Here is a 24,981-nt window from a genome sequence, read left to right as displayed (position 1 = left end):
TCATCATTTACCCTCCTTTTATCCAAAAAGGTGATCTCGTGCTTGTCTTCAATTGAACCATTCACTTTAATTCACCAACTTTATAACTTTACACTTCTGTCCACCATTCCATTGAGCAGAGTGTCACTTACAAGTGAGATCTGTGATTCTGTTATATTACTGATCAATGAACAGTTGAGGCCCCAGCAAAGATTCTTACAATTGGGAGTGGCACAGTTCGTGTGGTGGTTGGTGCAATGATGCTCCAGCGCCAGCGACTGGTGTTTAAGTCAGGCCTTGTCTGTAAGACGTTTGCATGTTTTCCCGTGTCTGCGTTGGTTTCCTCCGGGTGTTCCAGGTTCCTCCCACCCTTCAAAAATGTACCAGGGCTGTAGGTCAAATGGATGTAACTGGGTGGCACGGGCTCGTGGGCCTGTTACTGTGCTGTATGTCTAAAAAAAGTGTCTAACCAGTCAATAATTTACCTTCAATTCCATGGCCATTAATTTTGTCCTCACTGCTTTGTCTCAAAGTCTGGTCTTTCTTGGGTGAAGGAAAATATCAGCCCCAAAATAACTGTACTATTATTTTTCCTCCTGTTGTTTTATTGAATAAATACTGAGACTGATAGAGCAGGAAGGGAGGGAGGTAGAGACAGTGGGGACAATTTGGTCACAGAATGACACAACAGAGAAACAGACTCTTCAACTCTTCATGCCCATACCAGCTATCGAGAACCCATCCAGATATTTTTAACATTTTTTTTAAAAGAGAGATACAGCATGGTAACAGGCCCTTCTGGTCCACAAGCCTGTGCCATGTGACCAACTAACCTACTAACCCTCTCGCCTTCCTGGATCCCTCTGTCTCCATCTCAGTAGACAACCTTTCCACCAACATATACTACCTACCCACCAGCCCGCACAACTACTTGGACTTCTCATCCTTACACCCTGTCCCTTGCAAGGATTCCGTCTCCTTCTCTCAATTTTTCTCCATCTACACCACATCTGTTCCAAAATGTCTGCCTTCTTCCACAAACAAGGCTTCTCCTCCACCACTATTAACTCAGCCCTCACCCACATCTCCTCCAGTTTCCACTCATCTGCCCTGGCCCACTCTTCCCCCAGACACAACAAACATAGAATTCCCCTCATCCTCCCCTACCACCCCACCAGCCTCCGAATTATCTGCCAGAATTTCCAGCACTTACTACAGGATCCAACCACTTTCTCCTTCTCCCCTCTCTGCCTTCCTCAGTGTTTGCTCCCTCTGTGATTCCTTTGTGCATTCATCCCTCCCCACCGATTGCACCCCCGCCACCTTCCCCTGTGCCCGCAGGAGGTGCAACACCTCCTCCCTCACCATGGTCTGGGCCCCAAACAGTTCTTTCAAATGAAGCAACACTTCAGCTGTACATCCAGAGGACTCATTTTCTTCATCTGGTACTCCCTTTGTGGCCTTCTCTACATCAGAGAGACCGGTTGCAGACTGGGAGATCACTTCGCTCAGAACCCCATCTCCGTTCACAACCGCAGTGACCGACCAGTGGCCAACCATTTCAATTCTGAGTCACACTCCCGCGCTCACATGTCTGTCCATGGTCTTGTGTACTGTCCTACCCAGACCACCTGCAAATCGAAGGAACAACACCTGATTTTCCATCTGTGCCCTCTCCAGACAGATGGCACTAACATTGATTTTTCTGCTTTCCACTAAACCTTCTCATCCTTTCTTTCCCCTCCCCCTTCCAGTCTTTCCACATCTTCCACCCACCCAGCCAACCCTTCTCCCCCTCATTGCTGCTGTCCCCTCCCTCCTTTCTCCACCTATTATCTCCTTCCTTGCCCCCTCCCTTCCCACCCCATTCTTTTGTTCAGTCCCCAGCCAGCATTTTCTCATACCTTGATGAAGGGCTCAAGCCCAAAACGTCGGTGATGTATTTTTACCTTCGCTACATAAAGGACATGGTTTGACCTGCTGAGTTTCTCGAGCATTTTGCGTTTTTACTTCAACCACGGTGTCTACAGATTTTTGTGATTTACTTTCAACCTACTAACCCTGGTCATTTTTGGAACACGGGAGGAAACTGGTACACCCAACAAAAACCCATGCAGGTCACAGGGAGTACATACAAATTCCTTACAGATGGCACTGGATTTGAACCCGGGTCATTTGCACCGTAATAGCATTGCACGAACAGCTACGCTAACCATGCTGCTCCAAATTTACCAGCACTTGATAATATTCTACACGTTGGTGATTGAAGTGCTCATCCAGATGCTATCAAGAGGGGATTGAGTAGGTGCTGGAGAACTAAAGGGAACTTTACTGACTCGATTTCTCCATTGACTCGATAGGCCAAGTGGTTCCTTTCTGTGTTTCAATTATAATTGTTGGTGAGCTGTTAATCCAAGACAATGGTCCTAGACTGAAGAAACAGCTTCTGGATGTGTCCTATAACTGGGGCTCCTTCTTCTCTTCTTAACACAGGCAAGTCTAGGACAGACAACTCACAGGTCAATTCCTTCATCCCAGGAATCAATCTCATGAGCAGCCAAGATCTTACTCTTCCTGCAACATCTTGGAATCCTTTTAACTTTAAGTGTTAGATGCGTGCCTTTGATTTAGTCCGCCATTCACATCTAGAACATTACATCACAGAAAACTGGCCCTTTTAGCCCTTCTCATCTGTGACGAACTATTATTCTGCCTTGTCCCACTGACCTACATCTATTCAACATCTGTCCATACCCCTTCCATCCATGTACCTGTCTAAATTTTCCTTAAACATTAAAATTGAGCCCACATTCACCACTTCATCAGGTAGCTCACTTTATACTCCAACCACCTTCCCTGTGAAGAAATTCCCCCCAGTGTTCTCCCTAAACTTCTCCCTTTCACCCTTTACTCATGTCCTCTTGTTTGTATCTCATCTAACCTCAGTGGGAAAAGCCTACTTGGATTTTCTCCATCTAAATCCATCATAAATTTGCATACCACTGACATATCTCCTGTCATTCTTCTACACTCCAGGAAATAATGTTTAACTTTTCCCTGTAACTCAGTTCTGCAAGTCCTGGCAGCATCCTTGTAAATCTTCTGTATACTTTTTAAATGTTATTTATATTTTTCCTGTAGTTAGGTGACCAAAACTGCACTCAATGCTCCAAATTTGGCCTCACCAATGTCTTCTATAACTTTACCATAATGTCCAAACTCCTGTACTCAATACTTTGATTTATGAAGGCCAATCTGCCAATCCTATTTACCTGTGACACCACTTACAGGAATTATGTATCTGTATTCCCAGATCCCTCTGTCCTACTGCACTCCTCAGTTCACTACCATTTACTGTGTATGTCCTTTCTTGGTTTGTCTTTCCAAAATGCTACACCTCACACTTGTCTGTATCAAATTCCAATCTTTATTCCCTTTAAGATAGCAGGGACTTACTCCTCTGTAGGTTCCATGACCTTACTGTTTGTTTGCCTCACTTCCATGAACTCTGTGCCATTTTCCTGAGTAAATACAGATGCAAAAACCCATTTAAGATATTCCCCATGTCTTCTGGCTTCATACATATATATGTTCAAGTGAACCAATTTTGTCCCTTACTAACATTTCGGTTTTAATATCTGTAGAAGCCTTCTGGATTCACCTTGCCTGCCAAAACAAACTCATGTCTTCTCTTACCTCTCCTGATTTCCCTCTTTAAGTGTTTTCCTACATTTTTTAAATTCTCCTCAAGAACCTCATTTGCTCCTTGTTGCCTATTTCTGCTATACACTTCTCTCTTCATCTTTGTTACTGGATCCCCAACATCCCTCGAAAACCACTGTTCCTGGTGCCTGGTTGCTTTGCCTTTAATCCCAACAGGAACATGCAAACTCTGTACTTTCAAAATTTCACCTTCGAAGGCCTTCCATTTACTGAGCACGTCATTGTCAGAAAACAACCTGTCCCAATCCACGCTTCTTAGATCCTTTCTCATTTTCTCAAAATTGGCCTTTTTTCCAATTTAAAATCTCAACGAGAACCTGATCTCTCCTTATCCATAATTACTGTATCTTGAAACTAATGGTATTATGATCACTGGGTCTAAAATGTTCCCCTACACATATTTCTTGACCCGATTCATTCCTTAATAGGAGATCCAGTATTGCACTCCCTCTAGTTTGTACCAAGATAAAGCAATTTAGCAAACTTTCACATTTCTCATTTCCATTTTTTTTCCAATATTGTTTATGTTGATCCCCAATGTACCAATAACCCACTTTATTGTTCCTTCAGTGCTATTGCAGAACTTCCAAAATATAAAATGTAAATAATTTCACTGTCATAAATGTATGACATTTAATAAAGATGGTACTGACCCTTTATTGATTTTCACAAGACTTCACATAAGATACCTTAGTTGAGAAATAGCATCTATATTGATTTCAATGCACTGTTACAAATGCATACAGAGTGACAGTTACACAGCTTTTGGGTTCAAGCTTGAATGCTACTATTAGAGACAGGAATTTGCTGGTGTAGAGTAGTTACCCAACCAACAACCTGCAGGCAGAGACAAACTGTACAAACTAGGGTGAGACTATTTGGCCCATCTGGACCCAACTGGCTTGCACAGCAATTTTATTCCACCACTAATGTTGATTCAAATACAAAGATTCTGAACTTAAAGGGTAACTTTGATGACACAAGATGTGAATTGGCTAAGAGAGATTGGCAAATGATACTTCAAGGGCTAACAGTGGAAGTGCAATGGCAATCATTTAAAGATCACTTGGATGAAATACAACGAATGTACATCCCAGTTTGTAAAAAGAATAAAACAAGGAGGGTCACGCATCCATGGCTAACAAGAGAAATCAGGGAGAGGATCAAATCCAAAGAAGCAGCATATAAATTAGCCAGAAAAAACAGTATTCCTGGTGATTGGAAGAAATTCAGAGTTCAACAGAGGAGGAAAAAAGGATTAATTAGGAAAGGTAAAAGGGATTATGAGAGAGAGCTGGCAGGGAACATAAAAAATGATTATAAACGATTTAGTGTATAGCAGAAACGATGTAAAGTGAAAGAGGTTAGGTAAGACAAATGTGGGTTCATTACAGTCAGAAACAGGTGAAATGATCATGGGGAACAAGGACATGGCAAACCAATTGAATAACTACTTTAGTTCTGTCTTCACTAAGGAAAATGTAAATAATTTTCAGAAAATAGTAGAGGATTGAGGAATTTGCTCAGTGGAACCTACAGAGGAGTAAGTCCCTGCTATCTTAAAGGGAATAAAGATTGGAATTTGATACAGACAAGTGTGAGGTGTAGCATTTTGGAAAGACAAACCAAGAAAGGACATACACAGTAAATGGTAGTGAACTGAGGAGTGCAGTAGGACAGAGGGATCTGGGAATACAGATACATAATTCCTGTAAGTGGTGTCACAGGTAAATAGGATTGGCAGATTGGCCCTCATAAATCAAAGTATTGAGTACAGGAGTTTGGATGTTATGGTAAAGTTATAGAAGACATTGGTGAGGCCAAATTTGGAGTATTGAGTGCAGTTTTGGTCACCTAACTACAGGAAAAATATAAATAAAATTTAAAAAGTATACAGAAGATTTACAAGGATGCTGCCAGGACTTGCAGAGTTGAAGGAAATAAATGCAAGTCAAGAGGTTGTGTCAGGTAAATTGAAGGGATTAAAGGCAGATAAATCCCAAGGGCCGGATAGTCTGCATCCCAGAGTGCTACTATTCCTTAAGGAAGTAGCCCAAGAAATAATGGATGCATCAGCGATAATTTTTCAAAACTCTTTAGATTCTGGATTAGTTCCAGAGGATTAGAGGGTGGCTAAGGTAATCCCACTTATTAAGAAGGGAGAGAGAGAGAGAAAACGGGAAATTATAGACCAGTTAGCCTGACATCGGTTGTGGGGAAAATGCTAGAGTCAGTTATTAAAGATGCGATTGCAGCATTTGGAAAGTTGTGATATCGTCGGACATTCAGCATGGTTTTATGAAGGGAAAATCATGTCTGATGAATCTTATAGATTTCTGTGAGGATGTGACTAGTAGAGAGGGTGAGGGAGAACCAGTGGATGTGGGATATCTGGACTTTCAGAAGGCTTTTGATAAGGTCCCACACAGGAGATTAAACTTAATAGCACATGGTATAGGAGGGATGGGATTGAGGTGAATAGAGAATTACTTGACAGACAGAAAGCAAAGAGTAGGAATAAACAGGTTCTTTTCAAAATGGCAGGCAGTGACTAGTGGGGGACCGCAAGGCTCAGTGCTGGGACCACAGTTATTTACAGTATATATCAATGACTTAGATGAGGGAATAGAAAACAACATCTCCAGGTTTGCAGACAACACAAAGCTGGGTGGCAGGGTTAGCTGTGTAGAGAATGCTAAGAGGGTGCAGGGTGACTTACACAAGTTAGGTGAGTGGGCTAATACATGGCAGATGCAATATAATGTGGATAAATGTGAGGTTTTCCACTTTGGAGGCAACAACAGGAAATAAGATTATTACCTAAATAGTTTCTGATTAGGAAAAGGAGAGATGCAACGAGACCTGGGTGTTGCTGTACACCATTCATTGAAAGTGGGCATGCAGGTACAGCAGGCAGTGAGGAAAGTAAATGGTATGTTGGCATTCATAGCAAGTACAGGAGCAAAGAGGTTCTACTACAGTTGTACAGGGCCTTGGTGAGACCACACCTAGAATATTGAATACAGTTTTGGTCTCATTATCTGAAGAAAGACATCCTTGCCATGGAGGGAGTGCAGAGAAGATTCACTCGATTGTTATCAGGGATGACAGGACTTACATATGAAGAAAGGCTGGATCGACTAGGCTTATACGTGCTGGAATTTAGAAGATAGAGAGGGGATCTTATAGAAGCATATAAAATTCTTAAGGGATTGTACAGGCTAGATACAGGAAGGTTATTCCTGATGTTGGGGAAAATCAGAACCAGGGGTCACAGTTTAAGGATAAGGGGGATGTCTTCTAGGACTGAGATGAGAAAAAAAAAATTCTCTCAAGAGTGGTGAATCTGTGGAATTCTTTGCCACAGGAAGTGGTTGAAGCCAGTTCCTTATCCATATTTGAGGAAATTGGATTTGGCCCTCATGGCTAAGGGGATCGGGGTGTAATGGGGAGGAGGCAGGTACTGGGTACTGAGTAGATGATCAGCCATGATCAAAATGAATGGCAGCTTAGGCTTGAAAGGCCAAATGGCCCTTCATCTATTTTCTATGTTTCTATGTTTCCTGTGGTCTATTCTCCCTATATTCCCGTCAACATATCAGCTATGCACTAGGAGTTACCCACAGTGATTGGTTGAGAGAATGTGCAAACTCCACTTGGCGAATGATGAAGCTCAAGATTGAACTAGGTTTTGGTAGCTATGAGGTAAGGGATCTAGCAATTGTACCATGCTGCCAGCCCTGATACCAAGCTCAGATACTGGAACTTAGAGTGTTAAATAAAATCTGGAATAATTTCATTAATGGTCACATTTCTAACTACAAAGCTACAAGTTCTGGCAAAAGTAAGAGAAGGGATGTGATATTGAAGCTTTATACAACGTTAGCAAGACCTCACCTGGACTTTTGTAAGAAGTTTTGGGATCCTCATTGAAGAAAAGATGTTCTGATGTTGGAAATGATTCAGAGGAAGTTTACAAGGATGATTCTGGAAATAAAAGGGTTATCATTTGAGGAGGATTTTACAGCTCTTGCTCTGTATTAGTTGGAATTCAGGAGAATGGGGGGAGATCTCATTGAAGCGTTTTGAATATTGAAAGGCATGGTGAGACTAGATGCAACAAGGTTGTTTACCATGGTAGGGGAGTTTAGGACAAGAGGGCACAGCCTCAGGATTAAAGGACGTCCGCTTAGAACAGAGATGGGGAGGAATTTCTTCAGAGGGTGGTAAATGTGTGGAATTTGTTGCCGCGGGTAGTTGTGTATGCCAGGTCATCGGGTGCATTTATTAAGAGATTCATAGGTTCTTGATTAGCCAGGGCAATAAAGGTAATGGGGAGAAGACTGGGCAGTGGGGCATGGTGGGAAATGGATTAGCTCCTAATTAAATGGTGAGGCAGACTCGATGAGCTGAATAGCTTCTTTTATGTTTCATGGTCTTAAAGCCTTAAAAATCATCAGGAATCTATGGATATGCCAGTCCAACTCCCTCCACACTGCTCAATATCTACTTCTCCTCCTTTGACCTCCCCTGGCCTCTATGTGACTCCAGACTCAAACCAATGTGGATCACTATGATCTGTCTCTAAAATCGTCAAGCAAGCCAATCCATTGAAGGGCAGTGAGGGATGACCAATAAAGGGTGACAAGCCTCTGAGTGATGCACATATCTTGAAAATGAATAATGCACAAAATGACAATAGTTCAAGAAGGTGGCTCACCGGTATTGTCTTTCCAAGAGCAATTAGAGTTGCCTGGTAAATTCTGGCCTTGCTAACAATGGTCATGTGACTTAAGTGGAACACGGCACCCTGCTAAAAGACAGCAGAAACCAGAAAGTGTCAGGACTCGGCAAATGGTGAGTGTCAGGAGTTGGGCTTTGCGTCTAGAGCATTTAAAAGGTAAGCAGAGTGATGGAGTGTGGTGCCACCCACCAGTGAGGGTAGGAATAGGAAGTTGCGGCAAATGGATCCGCGGCTGAAGAGTTGGTGCAGGGATTCTGATTTGTGGATCTTTGGGATCTCTTCTGGGGAAGGTCTCTGACCCTGCACAAAAAGGATGGGCTGCACCTGGACAGGAGAGGGACCAATATCCTGGAAGGCAGGTTTACTCGACCTGTTGGGGAAAGTTTAAACTATTTTTGGCAGTGGGGTGGAGACCAGAAGGAGAGGGCCGAGAATAGAGAAGACGATGGAAAGAATGGTGCAATGTGTTTGTGAGTTTTGTGAGGAAGGACATAAATGTTGCCAGTTTGAGGGTTTGAAACATGTCTATTTCAATGCAAGGTGTGTAAGTAATAAAGATGTACTTAAGGGCATGGATCAGTGCATGGAATTAGGATTGTGGCCATTACAGAGACTTGGCTGACACAGGACAGGATTGGCTGATGCAAGTACTGGGGTTTTGGGGTTTTAAAAGAAATAGGATGGGAGGTAAGAGATGAGGAGTTGGTGTAAATAGCATTACTGGTCAGGGATCGTATTATGGCTATAGAAAGAGAGGACACTGCTGAGGGAGGTTCCACTGAGTTGGTGTGGGTGGAAGTCAGAAATGGGAAGGAAGGGAACAATCCCTATATTGGGATTAGTCTAAAGGCCCCCAAATAGCCCTCAGGAGAGGTTTTGGAATGGTGCAGAAATAACAGGGTTGTTGTTATGGGAGATTTCAACTTCCCAAATATTGCCTGGCACCTCTTTACAGCAAGAGGGTTAGATGGGGCAGAATTCATCAGGTGTGCCCTAGAAGGATTACTGGCACAGTATGTGGACCAGCCGACTAGAGGAGAGGCCACACTGGATCTAGCTGGATCTACTGCTGGGTAATGAACCTGGTCAGGTGACAGTGACCACAACTCCTTGAGTGTTAGCATGGCTATGGACAAGGATAAAAGCAGAATAAATGGGAAAGTGGGAAAGTGTTTAATTGGGGAAGAGCTAATTATGATGGGATGAGGTAGGAATTAGGGAGGGTAAATTGGGAACAGATGTTCTCGGGAGAAAGCACAGAAATAATGTTGAGGACATTTAGGGACATTGGGGTTCTGGCTAGGTTGTTGTGAGCAAGAAAAAAGGTTTGGTTGGTCTCAAAGGTGAGGACAGTGAACACAGTTTTGAAGGGGAAATATTTAATTTACAGAAGACAAGTGTGGGAAATGGTAATTGACACACACACAATGAAATGGTAGATACAATGATCAGGGAAAAATCACTACAATGTCTCACCACTCCGTGCAGGCACAGGTCTATTCTACAAGGGACACTAATTAAATGCTCCCAACCCTTTTAACAGTGCACATCTTACCAACAGTTTCTCCAGCTCCCTTCCACATTTCTAGGCCTGGAGTGAAACAGAGTGATCCCAAGCTGGGAAAGAGAAAGAACAAAGAGCACATGGCACCTTTATAGTGCTGGAGGGACAATCCCCCATCATTTACTGGAATCCAATGGCTCTGTGCCAGGAGGGTTAAGCCAATTAAACAGCCAATGGCCCAAGGCCAAGTACAGGCAGGCTGGAGAGTGCAGTCCAGGTAATTTACATGGATCCAACAGCATGATATGCACTAATGGGTGGGGCGGAACCAAACCTTGATTGTCAGCTGGTGTGTCCTCCGACTAGGTAGGGGGTAGAGCTGTCACGTGACAGTCACAACCCTTCCCAATACAGTTGTCCACACTGATTGTCGGAAAAGGGAATGTGGTTGATAAAACAGTTGAGGTAGCAAGTTAAGGAGAAGGAAGCATACACAGGAAAAAACCAGGAAGGGCTTGTGAGAATTATTTGGTAGGCAGGAAGAAAGGACTGAGGAGAGTTAGAAGGGGGTAAGGGAAGGTCATGGCAATTAGGATTAAGGAAAACCCTAAGGCATTCTATGTATACATGAACAGAAGGATGTCAAGAGTGAAGGTAGCACCACTAAAGGACTTAAAGAGGCAACATGTGCAGAGAGGCGGTGGAACTGGGAATGTCCTGGATTCCAAAAACCGGCACTTTTTAAAGATGAAGTTTGGCGCCAAACATGATCTGATGCATCCTTCGCTCAAATTCTGTGTATCCCATCACATTTCGCATTGCTAATTAGTGGTATCATTACTTGACAAGAACCCTACCCGTTGAACATGATCTTTGTTCAACTCACATTGGAATATCCCATGTTGTTCTGCTACTTTATAAATGCCTCCAGCATTGCAGAGCTTTCAGTCAGCCCAGCAGTGGTGCCTCAATGGCTATCGTAGCTACCCATAATTCCTCACACAGCTGAAACCATTGTACCAGCATCAGTGAAGGGGATCTGAGAAGGGAGCTGTTCCTCTGGTGCTGGTACATCATTGAGGGGGGGGGGGAGAGAGAGACGGCAGCATGACTTGGGTGGGCGAGGGGAGGGAGAGACAGCAGTGTAACTTGGGCAGGTGGGCGAGGGGAGGGAGAGATGGCAGTGCAACTTGGGTGGGCGAGTGGGGAGAGATGGCAGCGCAACGTGTGTGGGGAGACTGGGAGGGTTGGAGATTCGGCAGCATGACTCGGACGGGCATAAAGGGACCGAAATCAAAACGATTCCAAAATCTGGAAGATTCCGAACAATGGCAAGTATCCAGTTTCAACGATCCCATATAAAAGGTCAGACACCTGTACCTTGCTTCAGTATTCACCAGAGAAGAGGGCCTTTGTCAAGGTGAGGTCAGACTAGAACAAGCTTATGTGCTGGACCACACACATTGAGATTAGGAAGTGCGGGGTCTTCTTAAAAACATTAGGATTGATAAGTCCCCGGGTCTGGATGAGATCTATCCCAGGTTAAGATGGGAAGGGAGGGAAGAGATCACTGGGGCATTAGCAATGATCTTTGGATCCTCCTTGGCCACAGGGGAGGTACTGGGGGCATTGGAGTATGGCAAATATGGTCCGTGTATAAAAATGTGATAGAGAGAATTCTGGACAAGTGAGTCTTACATCAGTGGTGAGTGAACTATTGGAGAGGATTTATGAGCTTTTAGAGAAGTACACTCTTCTCAAGGATAGTCAGCATTGTTTTGTGAGGGGAAGACCATGCCTCACAAGCATATTTGAGGGGCAGGTTATGCCTCATGAGCCTAAATGAGTTTTTTGAGGAGTTAACAAAATAAATTGATGTGGTTTTCCTATTGAAAGCAGAGAGTAGTAGTGGATGGAAACTATTCTGCCTGGAGATTCGTGACAAATGGAGTTCCACAGGGATTTATTTTGGGAGAACTGCTTTTTGTCATTTTTATAAATGACCTGGACAAAGGAGTAGAGGAGTGGGTCAGTAAGTTTGCAGGTGATGCAAAGGTTGGAGAGTTGTGGATAGTATTGAAGGTTATCGTAGGTTACAACAGGATATAGACAGGATGCAGAGTTGGGCAGAAAAGAGGCAGATGGAGTTCAATCTGGATGAGTGTGAGGGAATAAATTTTGGAAGGTCAAACCTGGTTAATGGTCGGATACTCATCAGTGTGGAAGAACAGAGGAACCTTCGGTTCAAATCCAAACATCTCTCAAGGTTGCTGTGTGGGTTGATAGAATAGTTAAGAAGGCCTATAGTATTCTGGGCTTCATTAGTTGGGGGATTGAGTTCAGGAGTCGTGCATCTCTATAAATCTTTGGTGAGACCACACTTAGAATATTGTGTTCAGTTCTGGTCACCTCATTACAGGAAGGATGGAGAGGGTACAGAGGAGATTCACCAGGATGTTGCCTGATTGTAGAGCGTGTCTTATGGGGCAAGTTTAACAGAGTTAGGGCTTTTCTCTTTGGAGCAAAGAAGGATGAGTGGTGACTTAATAGAGGACTGCAAGATTATTAGAGGTTTAGATAAGGTAGACAGGCAACACCTTTATCCCAGGGCAGGAGTAGCAAACACCAGAGGACATCTGAGGGAAGGGAGGGAAGTTTAGGAGAGACATGTTTTTTTACACAGAGAGGTGTGGGTGCCTGGAATGCATTGGCAGGAGTGGTGGTGGAGGCTGGATCAATCGGAGTATTTAAGAGACTCTTAGAAAGGCACATGGATGAAAGAAAAATAGAGGGTCATGAGGTAGGAAAGGTTTAGTTTCCTTGGGAGGCATTTATAGGTTGGCACAACATTGTGAGGTGAAGGGCCTGTACAGTGCTGTAATGTTCTATATTCTCTGAAACATACAGCAGGTGAGGTTGGATCTGTGGAGACAGAAATAAAGTTAATATTTTCCTAGGGTGAATGGTTCTAGAATAGAGGGCATAGATTTAAGATGAGAGAGATGCAATTTTGAGTTACAACATTCGAAAGACATTTGGACAGATATATGGATAGGAAGGGTTCCAAAAAATATGGACCAAATCAGGCAAATAGGTCAGGCTCAGAATGCCATGGAGAAGTTGGGCGGAAGGGCTTGTTCATTGCTGTATCACTGGTTGACTTTATTTTGTCCTGAACTTCCAGTGGAAAGAGGAAAAGTGAGAAAACAGGAATGTTTCGTCAAACAGAAGAAAATAAATTTTCGTAATACTATACACATAGAACAAAGAAAACTACAGCACTGTAAGGCCCTTTGGCCCTTGATGTTGTGCCAACCTATATATTCACGTATTTTGTAATAAACTATATTGACATATCTTTGGCTTGGCTTCGCGGACGAAGATTTATGGAGGGGGTAAAAAGTCCACGTCAGCTGCAGGCTCGTTTGTGGCTGACAAGTCCGATGCGGGACAGGCAGACACGGTTGCAGCGGTTGCAGGGGAAAATTGGTTGGTTGGGGTTGGGTGTTGGGTTTTTCCTCCTTTGCCTTTTGTCAGTGAGGTGGGCTCTGCGGTCTTCTTCAAAGGAGGTTGCTGCCCACCAAACTGTGAGGCGCCAAGATGCACGGTTTGAGGCGTTATCAGCCCACTGGCGGTGGTCAATGTGGCAGGCACCAAAAGATTTCTTTAGGCAGTCCTTGTACCTTTTCTTTGGTGCACCTCTGTCTTGGTGGCCAGTGGAGAGCTCGCCATATAACACGATCTTGGGAAGGCGATGGTCCTCCATTCTGGAGACGTGACCCATCCAGCGCAGCTGGATCTTCAGCAGCGTGGACTCGATGCTGTAGACCTCTGCCATCTCAAGTACTTCGACGTTAGGGATGAAAGCGGTCCAATGGATGTTGAGGATTGAGCGGAGACAACGCTGGTGGAAGCGTTCTAGGAGCCGTAGGTGGTGCCGGTAGAGGACCCATGATTCGGAGCCGAACAGGAGTGTGGGTATGACAACGGCTCTGTATATGCTTATCTTTGTGAGGTTTTTCAGTTGGTTGTTTTTCCAGACTCTTTTGTGTAGTCTTCCAAAGGCGCTATTTGCCTTGGCGAGTCTGTTGTCTATCTCATTGTCGATCCTTGCATCTGATGAAATGGTGCAGCCGAGATAGGTAAACTGGTTGACCGTTTTGAGTTTTGTGTGCCCGATGGAGATGTGGGGGGGCTGGTAGTCATGGTGGGGAGCTGGCTGATGGAGGCCCTCAGTTTTCTTCAGGCTGACTTCCAGGCCAAACATTTTGGCAGTTTCCGCAAAGCAGGACGTCAAGCGCTGAAGAGCTGGCTCTGAATGGGCAACTAAAGCGGCATCATCTGCAAAGAGTAGTTCACGGACAAGTTTCTCTTGTGTCTTGGTGTGAGCTTGCAGGCGCCTCAGATTGAAGAGACTGCCATCCGTGCGGTACCGGATGTAAACAGCGTCTTCATTGTTGGGGTCTTTCATGGCTTGGTTCAGCATCATGCTGAAGAAGATTGAAAAGAGGGTTGGTGCGAGAACACAGCCTTGCTTCACGCCATTGTTAATGGAGAAGGGTTCAGAGAGCTCATTGCTGTATCTGACCCGACCTTGTTGGTTTTCGTGCAGTTGGATAATCATGTTGAGGAACTTTGGGGGACATCCGATGCGCTCTAGTATTTGCCAAAGCCCTTTCCTGCTCACGGTGTCAAAGGCTTTGGTGAGGTCAACAAAGGTGATGTAGAGTCCTTTGTTTTGTTCTCTGCACTTTTCTTGGAGCTGTCTGAGGGCAAAGACCATGTCAGTGGTTCCTCTGTTTGCGCGAAAGCCGCACTGTGATTCTGGGAGAATATTCTCAGCGACACTAGGTATTATTCTATTTAGTAGAATCCTAGCGAAGATTTTGCCTGCAATGGAGAGCAACGTGATTCCCCTGTAGTTTGAGCAGTCTGATTTCTCGCCTTTGTTTTTGTACAGGGTGATGATGGTGGCATCACGAAGATCCTGAGGCAGTTTACCTTGGTCCCAACAAAGCTTGAAAAACTCATGCAGTTTGGCATGCAGAGTTTTGCCGCCAGCCTTCCAGACTTCTGGGGGGATTCCATCCATACCTGCTGCTTTGCCACTTTTCAGTTGTTCGATTGCCTTATATGTCTCATCCAGGGTGGGAACCTCATCCAGCTCTAGCCTTAGGGGCTGTTGAGGGAGCTGGAGCAGGGCGGAATCTTGGACTGAGCGGTTGGTACTGAAAAGAGATCTCTTTTCATTGACATATACTATATGATATAAACTACACTAGGATAAGGTAACCTGAAGATTTTTTTTATTCCCTTCTTAAATCAAAGTTTTTCTGAAGTATTGAGAAAATGAAAGGATTCTTTGATCTGGCATCATTCAAATCATACTAAATGACCTAATATGTTTTAACAGGATGGATGTGGAGGCTTTGGAAAGGCTGCAGAAGAGATTTACCAGGATGCTGCCTGGCTTAGAGGGTACGAACTGTGGGGAGATGTTCGACAAACTTGCTTAAAATTTTTTTTAATTTTTAAATTTAAAATTTAGGCATTTTGGCTCACAAGCCTATGCCGTCCAATTTACACCCAATTAATCTATGACCCCGGTACATTTCGAATGGAGGAAGGAAACCAGAGCCCCTGGGGAAAATCCACACAGACTCAGTGAGAACATATAGACTCCTTACAGACAGCGCAGAGATTCAATCCCCGGCCCCAATCGTTGGCAGTGTAAAGGCGTTGCGCTAACCGCTACGCCAACCGTGCTGTTTTCTCTGGCGGCTGAGGAGAGGCCTTCAAGAAGTTTATAAAATTATGAGAATCGTGGGGAAGGTGGAGAGTTTGAATGTTTTACTCAGGGTAAAACTATCAAATACTGGAGGGTAAACAAGAGAGACTTGAAATGGTGAAGGGTGAAATATTTAGGGAGATCTGCAGGGAAAGATGGATTAAAGTTTGGCTTGGGGGTGAAGGGGAAATCAGAAGGTAAATGTTTGCCAGAGTTCAGTCATCTACCTCCTGCTTCTCAAACTTAATTACAGGGGTCACAATTAAGATGTAATGGCAATGAAAGTCAGTCTGCTTGCTTGTGAGGTAGTAAAGAACTGTATCACAGGAGGCTCTTCTATCCTCGGGATCTTTGAACATGATGTCTTGGTGGTCTACACCCTCTCAATATCCACGTATCAGGTTGAGGGTTTAGATCTGAGGTGAGATGGGAAATATTTAAAGGAACCTTGGTGGGGGGGGGAGGGGGAACACATATGTAAGTGGAGGGTAAGAGGACCGAACTGCCATTGGAAGTGGTAGAACCGGCGGCAATCGCAACATTTAAAAGACATTTAGGTGTGAACATGGATAGGAAAGGTATAGAGGGATGTCGGCCAAATGCAGGCAAATGGGACTAGCATTGAGACACACCTTGCTTGGCATGGACGAGGTGGGCCACAGAGGCCTGTTTCTGTATAGCATTCTATGGTTCTGATCTGTTGCCTTCCCTCCCCAATTGTGTGCTCAGGATAGGTCACTACTTTAATCGACTCCGAGGAACTTGTGCTCTCCACTCTCTCCACTACTGAGCTATTAATATGTGGTGGAGGGAGATCGTCCCTGATCTTCCTGAAGTCCAAAATCATCTCCTTTGTCCTGTCTACATTGAAACTCAGGTTGCTACTCTCACACCATTTCACGAGATTTTCTACCTCTTTTTGATGTTGTTGTTGCTGATGGGGCCGACGACTGTTGTGTCATCTGCAAGCTTGATGACACTGTTGGAGCTGGATCTGACAATGCATTCGTGGGTCAGTAGCGTGAACAGGAGCGGGCTGAGCACACGCTGTTCAGCATGACGGTGCTCGACATTCTGCTACCTACCAGCATATATTATAAATGATTATATGTAAATGCAATGTTTATATCATATACAAACTTTTATTTTATGACATCTCTATAATTTAAAAAAAATCATGCCAGCTGAAGTCTTTACTGTTTCGCAATTGCTGTGGCACGTTGAAGGAATGTAAGGTGGCTGTGTGCCTTTAGGGAAAATGAAGCAACTCTGTTGTTGAGAATGTATTGAATGTCTGTGAGGAAGGATTAGGTTCTCAGGGACCTTGCACACAATCAGAAGTGGAGGAGCTGGAATTTTAATTTACCAAGATCGATGAATAGATACCTGCGGGGGTGGATAGGGATTTCCTGTACATGCAGAGTCGTACAGAACTGTAAATCCCCTTCTCTATTCCAGATAAAACCGCAGCAATAGCTCCCTACATGATCTCAGGGTCGAAACAACAGTAACCTGTATTTATATGGTGCCCTGAACCCAGTTAGACATCACCTCTCAACTAGATTTGAAAGGCAAGTCTCTTCTCAAATCTCGAGACAGTGAGAGGCCAAGAGTTGGGGACAAATTGACAGCTTGGATGCAGGGAGCTCGAGGCAGGAGAAAAAAGGACCGATATTACTTCATGTTTATGAATTCATCACCTATGGGTATTACTAGTAGTTAATGGTAATGGTTATTTTTTTTCAGTTGTATCTACGGATGGTTGTAAGTCGCATAGGTTGTAATTTGGCAACTACTTATATATATATAAAATCTGATACACGTGCATGTCCGTGTACATATATGAACTCATTATATATGCAATGGTAATGGTTGCTTTCTTGAATCACCCAAAATGCTGTTGAAAGAGGGAACTCCAGGACTTAATCTCATTTTAGGTGGGTTACATCTGGATAGGGAACAGTAGTAATCACAAGGAGTCAGTTAGGGACTGAGACTGGTGCAGGGAGGTGGGAGGAATGGGTGTCTGGGAATTGGAACAGGGTGGGGGCACTGGGGACTGGAGCAGGGTGGAGGGCACTAGGGACTGGAGCAGAGAAGTAGAAGGACTGGGTGACTGGAAACTGGAGCGGGGTGGGAAGGGCACTGGGGATTGGAACAGGGTGGGGAGGGCACTGAGGACTGGAGCAGGGAAGTGGAAGGACTGGGTGACTAGGGACTGGAGCAGGGTGGGGGGCACTGGGAACTGGAGCAGAGAGGAGAGGACTGGGTGACTGGGGACTAGAGCAGGGTGGGGGGGCACTGGAGACTGGAGCAGGGAGGGGAGGACTGAGGACTGGAGCAGGGAGGTGGGAGGACTGGGTGACTAGGGACTGGAGCAGGGTGGGGGATATTGGGGACTGGAGCAAGGGGAGGACGGGACAAGGGTGGGGGGAAACTGGGTCTGGGGGATGGGGAGGACTAGGTCACTGAGAACTGGAATGGGGAGGGAAAGAATGGGGGAACTGGGGACTGGAGCAGAGAGGGGAGAACTGTGTGACTGGGGTCTGGAGCAGGTACAAGACTGCGGGACTAGGGTAGGGGGAGGACTGGGTCACTGGGGGACTGAGGGGAGGACTGCGGGACTGGAGAAGGGGGAATAGGGATGGAGGACTAGGGATGGGCTTGGGGGAAGAATAGGTCACTGGGAGCCCAGCATGTGCAAGGGGGAGCATGAGGAATGAACCATTGAGGGCCTGCGGGAGTGGGGAAGGGTCAGGAGGACTAAGCAATCAGGAAGCCACTGTCCATGAACCTTGCCACTGTCCAGAAACACAGGATCACACAGAGTGCATAAAGTCACACTGAAACTCCTCCATTCACTGGGAGCGTAGTCAGTGGAAGCGGCTCACTCACTAGAAGTACACCTCATTGAAATGAGATCTTAAGAGGTCCACAAATGTGCCAAGATCCTGACCTGACGGATTAAACCGCATGACTCAAGTCCCACTCAATTCAAACCAAGAATTGGTTTTGCCAACCACTGCTTCATGGATCTGAGGTTAACCATCCAAACTAATGCAAAGAGAGAATTTGCAAGGAGCAGCCCACAAACTGATTTATCTTGATCCACAGAACATTGTAATCTTCAGCTCACTTTCGTGCCCCCCAGAGAGCAAAGTTGTAGGGTGTTGAGACTGCAGTGTTCATAAAACCACAATCATTATTCCAAAAATGTGCAGGGCTAAAAGGTTAATTGGTTTGGGAGGCATGGCCTTGTGGATGGAAGGGGCTGTTATGTCTAATTTTAAAAGTTAAATTCAAAACTGTATTCTGATTCAGATTCAGATATATTTATTGTCAGAGTACATATATGACTTCATGTACAAACCTGAGATTCCTTTTCCTGCGGGCACGGCAGAATTACCACTAATCGGTAATGCAAAAAATAAACTGTACACAATGTGCACATGTAAACAAATTAAGAACTGTGGACAGATGACGAATGTAAACAAACTGACTGAACAATACAGAGAGAACAAAAGAAAATCAAGAAAGTGCACAAGTAAGAGTTCTTAAATGAGTCCCTGATTGAGTGTGTCATTGAGGAGTCTGATGGTGGAGGGATAGCAGCTGTTCCTGAACCTGGTGGTGTGGGTCTTGTGGCACCCATACCTCTTTCTTGATGGCAGCAGCGAGAACAGAGCGTGTTCTGGGTGATGTAGGTCTTTGATGATTGCCGCTGCTCTCCAATGGCAGTGTTCCCTGTAAATATACTCAATAGTGGGGAGGTGTGATGTCCTGGGCTGTGTCCATTATCTTTTGGAGGGCTTTACACTCAGGGGTATTGGTGTCCCCATACCAGACTAAGATCTAACTGGTCAGCACACTTTCCACCACACCTCTGCAGAAATTTGCCAGGTACTCCATAAGGGCCGGCTTGTTTTTTTCCATTGTTTATACCAGTGGTTCTCAACCATTTGTTTTACTCACACACCACCTTAAGTAATCCCATACTAAAGCACAGTGCACCTATGGCTACCTAGGCCATAAAATAATCTGTAGTTAGTATGGGATTACTTAAGGTGGTATGTGAGTGGAAAGAAAAAGGTTGAGAACCACTGTTTTATACAGTCAATCCATTCATCCCAACCAATTCATTAATTTTCAATTTTAAACATTATCAGACTTGATTTGAAAGGTGAGAACTACCTGCCCTTTCACGTTTTAAGGAATGTGGTTTTCCCTCATATCCTGGCTGACAGTTTTGTTTTCCTCCATTCAATAACGAGAGATCCAGGAGGAAACTCAGAAGTAAGTGAGTAGTGATGTCCCACTTGCCACCAATGGGAGGTGGTTAAAGTATTGATACAATTAATGGGAAGCTATTCAGGCACACAATGCAGATGCTGGGAGAAGGATGGCAAAAGCCCAACATGGATTTATGAGGATGTTGCCAGGTCTCGGGGTCCTGAGCTATAGGAAGAGGTTGAGCAGGCTGGGGCTCTATTCCTTGGAGCCCAGAATGAAGAGGAATGATCTTGTAGAGATGTACAAAATCAGATTCTGAGAGGCAGACAGCCAGCACCTTTTTCCCAGGGCGAGAGTAGCAACACCAGAGAAAGTGAAGGGAGGGAAGTTTAGGGGAGACAGCAGGGGTACGTATTTTACACGCAGTTTTGGGTGCCTGGGATGCCTTGCCAGGGGTAGTGGTGGAGGCTGAAACATGAGGGGCATTTAAGAGATTCCTAGACAGATACATGGATGGAAGAAAAATGGAGGGTTATGAGGTAGGGAGGAGTTTGTTTTTGGGACGAATATATAGGTCGGCACATCAATGAGGGCCAAAGGGCTTGTACTGTACTGTAGTGTCCTTTTGACAAGTCATAAATTGGATGACTACCTTCATTTTCAATTCCAAATCAAGCATCAGCAGGGGACCCATGGTCAGAGGATGGGCTTTTTCTTTTGCTTGTCACCTTCTTTGACGAGTTTACTGTGTTTACATCACACACGCACATACACAAGCAGAAGTTTTTTTTTCAGTTGTAGTATGGATGATTCTAAGTCACATAGGTCGTAACTCGGCAACTACTTATATATATATATATAAATATATATATATATAAATTCTGATACACGTGCATGTCCGTGTACATATATGAACTCATTATATATGCAATAATCTGCTGTTTAATTTTCAGTGGATTTGCAAGCATCCTGACTTTTGTCTGTACAGAGGGAGGAAGGTTATCAATAAGGAGCCGAAGATGAATGTTGCAGGATCACTTGCTATGATGTTCTAGAGCTAATTGGGATAGAGAGGAGACATTGTAAAAAGAAACTCCCCAAGATGGGGGCATCTAGCACAAGAGGGCTTAGGTTTAGTTGACAAGTAGAACATTTAGAAGGGATCTGAGGGGAATTCCACATGAAGGGTGGTTGGAGTCTAGAAATGGCTTCCTGAAGCAGTGGGGGAGGCTGGTACAATGTTTAAGGAGTATCTAAAAAAGTACTTGAAATGCCAAGCTTTGAAGGGTATGGACCTAATGCAGGTAAATGCGATTGGTGTAGATAGGAAGAACAGGTGGCATGGACATGCTGGGCCAAAGGGCCTTTTTCTGTGCTCTTGAACTCTAATAACTACAAGCATCCCTTTTTGTGCAAGGTCACAATTTTACAAGGCTCCTTGAGACTCCATGCACCCGTGTTCTCCAGGGGAGTCACTCCCATGTTACCAATGAATTCAGCTCATTGGTACATGTTTGGATCAAGGCTTCAATGAGGTCCAGAACCGAGTGCCCCTGGCAGATCCTAGAGTGAGCATGGGTGAATAGGTTATAGTTGTAGGACACACCTGTGGGCTGCAGGCGTCTTGAGGTTGTGGGACTTGGGCCAGACTGCGGGCTGGTGGGAGCCAGCAGTCGGGGCTGGGATTCGAGGGCAAGGAGGGCTCCAGAGGCTTCTTCGTCGTATTGAAGGCTTGGATCTGGGCTCAGGTTGCCAATGGTTTGAACTGAACTGGAGTCTTGTGTGGCTGCAGAGGCTAGGGGGAGCACTGGAGGAAAATCCATGGACACTTAGTGACTCTGGCCGACTCTCTTTTGCTTCTCTTTCTCTTTCTCTTTCACGAGAATGTTGACAGGATTTCAGGGTCTGAGTTACAGGGAAAGGTTGTGCAGACTGGGGCTTTTTTCCCTGGAGCGTAGAAGATTGAGAGGGAACTTGATAGAGGTGTTTAAGATTTTAAAAGGGACAGACAGAGTAAATGTGGATAGGCTTTTTCAATTAAGAAAGGGGGAGATTCAAACTAGAGGACATGGTTTAAGATTGAAGGGGGAAAATTATAAGGGGAACATGAGGGGAAATTTCTTTACGCAGAGGGTGGTGTGGATGTGGAATGAGCTTCCGGCAGACGTGGTCGAGGCAGGATCATTGGTTACATTTAAGGAAAGACTGGATCGTTACATGGATAGGAGGGGACTAGAGGGGTATGGACCGGGTGCTGGTCAGTGGGACTAGGAGGGTGGGGATTTGCTACGGCATGGACTAGTAGGGCCGAACTGACCTGTTCTGTGCTGTAAGTGGTTATATGGTTATATGCTTATATGACTATAAGAGGCGTTGGGCAATACTAATAGCAAATCTTTGACTGTCTTATGGCAGACTAAAGGTAATTTCATGCCACATACATTTCTGTTTTATTGCATAACAATAAATGGTATCTGATCTGAATAAGGGCCACTTGACAGCTTTATTAATGAGCCCTTTCAAAACTTCTGTGATGACTGACGGGAAGTAACTGACCAAATTGGAATGTAGTAAAAATTTTTCCTGTGATGCTGATATAAGCTTATCTGAATCACGAGAAAAACTAAACAAAGCAATTAATGGGCAAAGTTCCAAATTAATCTTAAGAATCGTTGATAAAGTTTTGAAAATATCTTTCCACGATCTCTCTAAATTTGGGCACTCCAAAATCGTGGATCAGAGAAGCTTCAAAAATCTTGCTTTTCTCACATAGTGGATCAATATCTGCATAAAAACAAGATAATTTAAATTATCTCAGGAAAAAGTTTTAGCTTTTATCATGTTGATAGCCAGATGAGCAATTTTATTGAAATGGAAAGGAGATTCATCCCCTACTCATACACAGTGGTTAGAAGTAATGTCCTATTTAGCCTGCAGCTGACGTGGACATTTACCCCTCCATAAATCTTCGTCCGTGAAGCCAAGCCAAAGAAGAAGAAGTTTAGAGAAAATTAGATATAATATTAAAGATAGAAAGTTTCCATTTATGAAATTGTGTGGCCCATTCTTAGAATTTTTTTATTAATTGGAAGAATTAACAATTATTGTATATTCTGGTGGTTCATTGCCTGTTTTCCAGGGGTCACCAGTGGTTCCACTTTATTGATTTTTAAAATTAATTTATAAGGTAACCTTGATTAGAGGGAGGGGATAGATTAGAGTTAGTCTTTGGTTTTTTTCCCCCCTTATTTTGTACAAGTTATTTCAACAAATGGGTTTAACATGGTCACATAAATCATTAAAAAAAATATTTTATTTAACATTTTAAAACCATGAAAAAAAGCCAATAATACATATTGTCAATAATGAATACATGATATAGAACCCAACCCCCCCCCACCACTATCAATTCAACCCTCCCCTATACACCTTCCTCCCCATATCCACTCCCCCAAACCTTGCCTAAACATCTAATCTACCCCACCCCCAAAAAAAAGAAAAAATGAGGAGGAAATAATAAAGGAAAAAGGAGATATAAACTACAATAAAACATAATTAATTACCATGGACTGGAGCAACATCAATGTGGGCAAAGAATTCAAAATTCTAAACCCAAATAATCCAAATAAAGGCCCCAAACTTACTGATAAAAAGATAATTATCACGTAAATGATACGTTATTTTTCCAATGATATACAGGATCTCAACTCAAATCAGTTTCATTTTCCAAGGGACATAGATCATTCCAATTAAGTGTTTTTGAGGTATTTATAAGCAATTATTGATGTAGTTTTATCTAGTTTTATTCATGGTTTTTATGTAATTGTGAATTCTGTATTTATGCTTATATGTTAAACTCAATAAAAATATTTTAAAAAGAAGGAATGTGGTAAAACTCAAACATCTGCAGGATCCTCGCGGTTGAAGTAAAAACACAAAGTTGGAGAAACTCCCCAGGTCAAACCGTGTCCTTTATATAGTAGAGATAAGGATACATAACCGATGTTTAGGGCTTGAGGTACGAACTATGAACAAATTGGAATGTACCTGTTTTGTGTGGATGGGACAGGCCTGGGCATTGTCAGGTAGTGCCAGTGTGTGTGTGGTACTGGAGCAGCCTCGCTAGTGGCCACAGCTAGTTCAGGAATTCAGACCTTCAGTTCTACATCTGGGATATTGTCAGGTTCAAACTCCTGAGCTATGGATAGTGTTCTCAGCAAGTTCTTGGCATGCCATGGTGTTAACTGATTGTGTTCAATACTGGTTACTGTGGTGTGTCATTCCTGGGATCCGAGCAAGTCGAAGTGATAAATCACATCCACCAATAACATGAGCTGCTGGAGGAGTTCATCAGGTCAGGCAGCATCCGTGGATAGCAATAAGTAGTCACCGTAATGGGCTGAAACCCTTTCGTCAGGGTTCTGTTGATGCTGCCCGACCTGCTGAGTTCCTGCAGCTCCTCCAGCAGGTCGTTTACCTTTGGTCCAAATTCCAGTCTCTGGTGCCTCCGTGGTGAATCGTCCTTTTGGCACTTTGGTTCGAGGACGTTTGCAGCCCCTTCAGTCTTGACTAACTCGTGCATGGGACTTCGGTGTGGTTCAGTGGACCTTCTACTATGAGCTATCCCACAGTTACGGGTGACTGTGAGAATACAGCAGAACCTTGATCCGATCAATGAATCTGATCACTTTGCCGAATATTTTTAAAAAAATATTACGCATGTAATCACATTGGAAATCTGCTACTTATTTTTACATCAGCCTAGAACTTCAATCAGCATATTCTTCATGACCTGGTGGGTGGAGATGGGGTGAGGGAAATTCCGTGGAATGTCATCACTAATTATTGTAGAAGAGCCATTCTCAAAGGGGGGGAGTGTCTCATCTGCCCTCTCTGGGGACCGCAGCACATGACGGGGGGCCATGGACTGAAATCATAAAATATTTTATTGTTCTTTATGTAGTCAGAGCAGAGTCGGCGACAGATCAAATCTAATCGAGGGCATTAACTACA

The 24,981-nt window shown here is 44.1% G+C and overlaps 1 protein-coding gene across 2 annotated transcripts in view; it reads left to right on the top strand.

The window, feature by feature from the left end:
* Positions 1–24,981, top strand: part of LOC138760349 (5-hydroxytryptamine receptor 1D) — a 74,318-nt gene that overhangs the window by 17,976 nt on the left and 31,361 nt on the right. The gene's annotated exons all lie outside the window — the stretch shown is intronic.

Source organism: Narcine bancroftii, chromosome 4 (assembly GCF_036971445.1).
Source record: "Narcine bancroftii isolate sNarBan1 chromosome 4, sNarBan1.hap1, whole genome shotgun sequence".
NCBI classification, from domain to species: domain Eukaryota; kingdom Metazoa; phylum Chordata; class Chondrichthyes; order Torpediniformes; family Narcinidae; genus Narcine; species Narcine bancroftii.
This window is presented reverse-complemented; position numbering and strand designations above follow the sequence as displayed.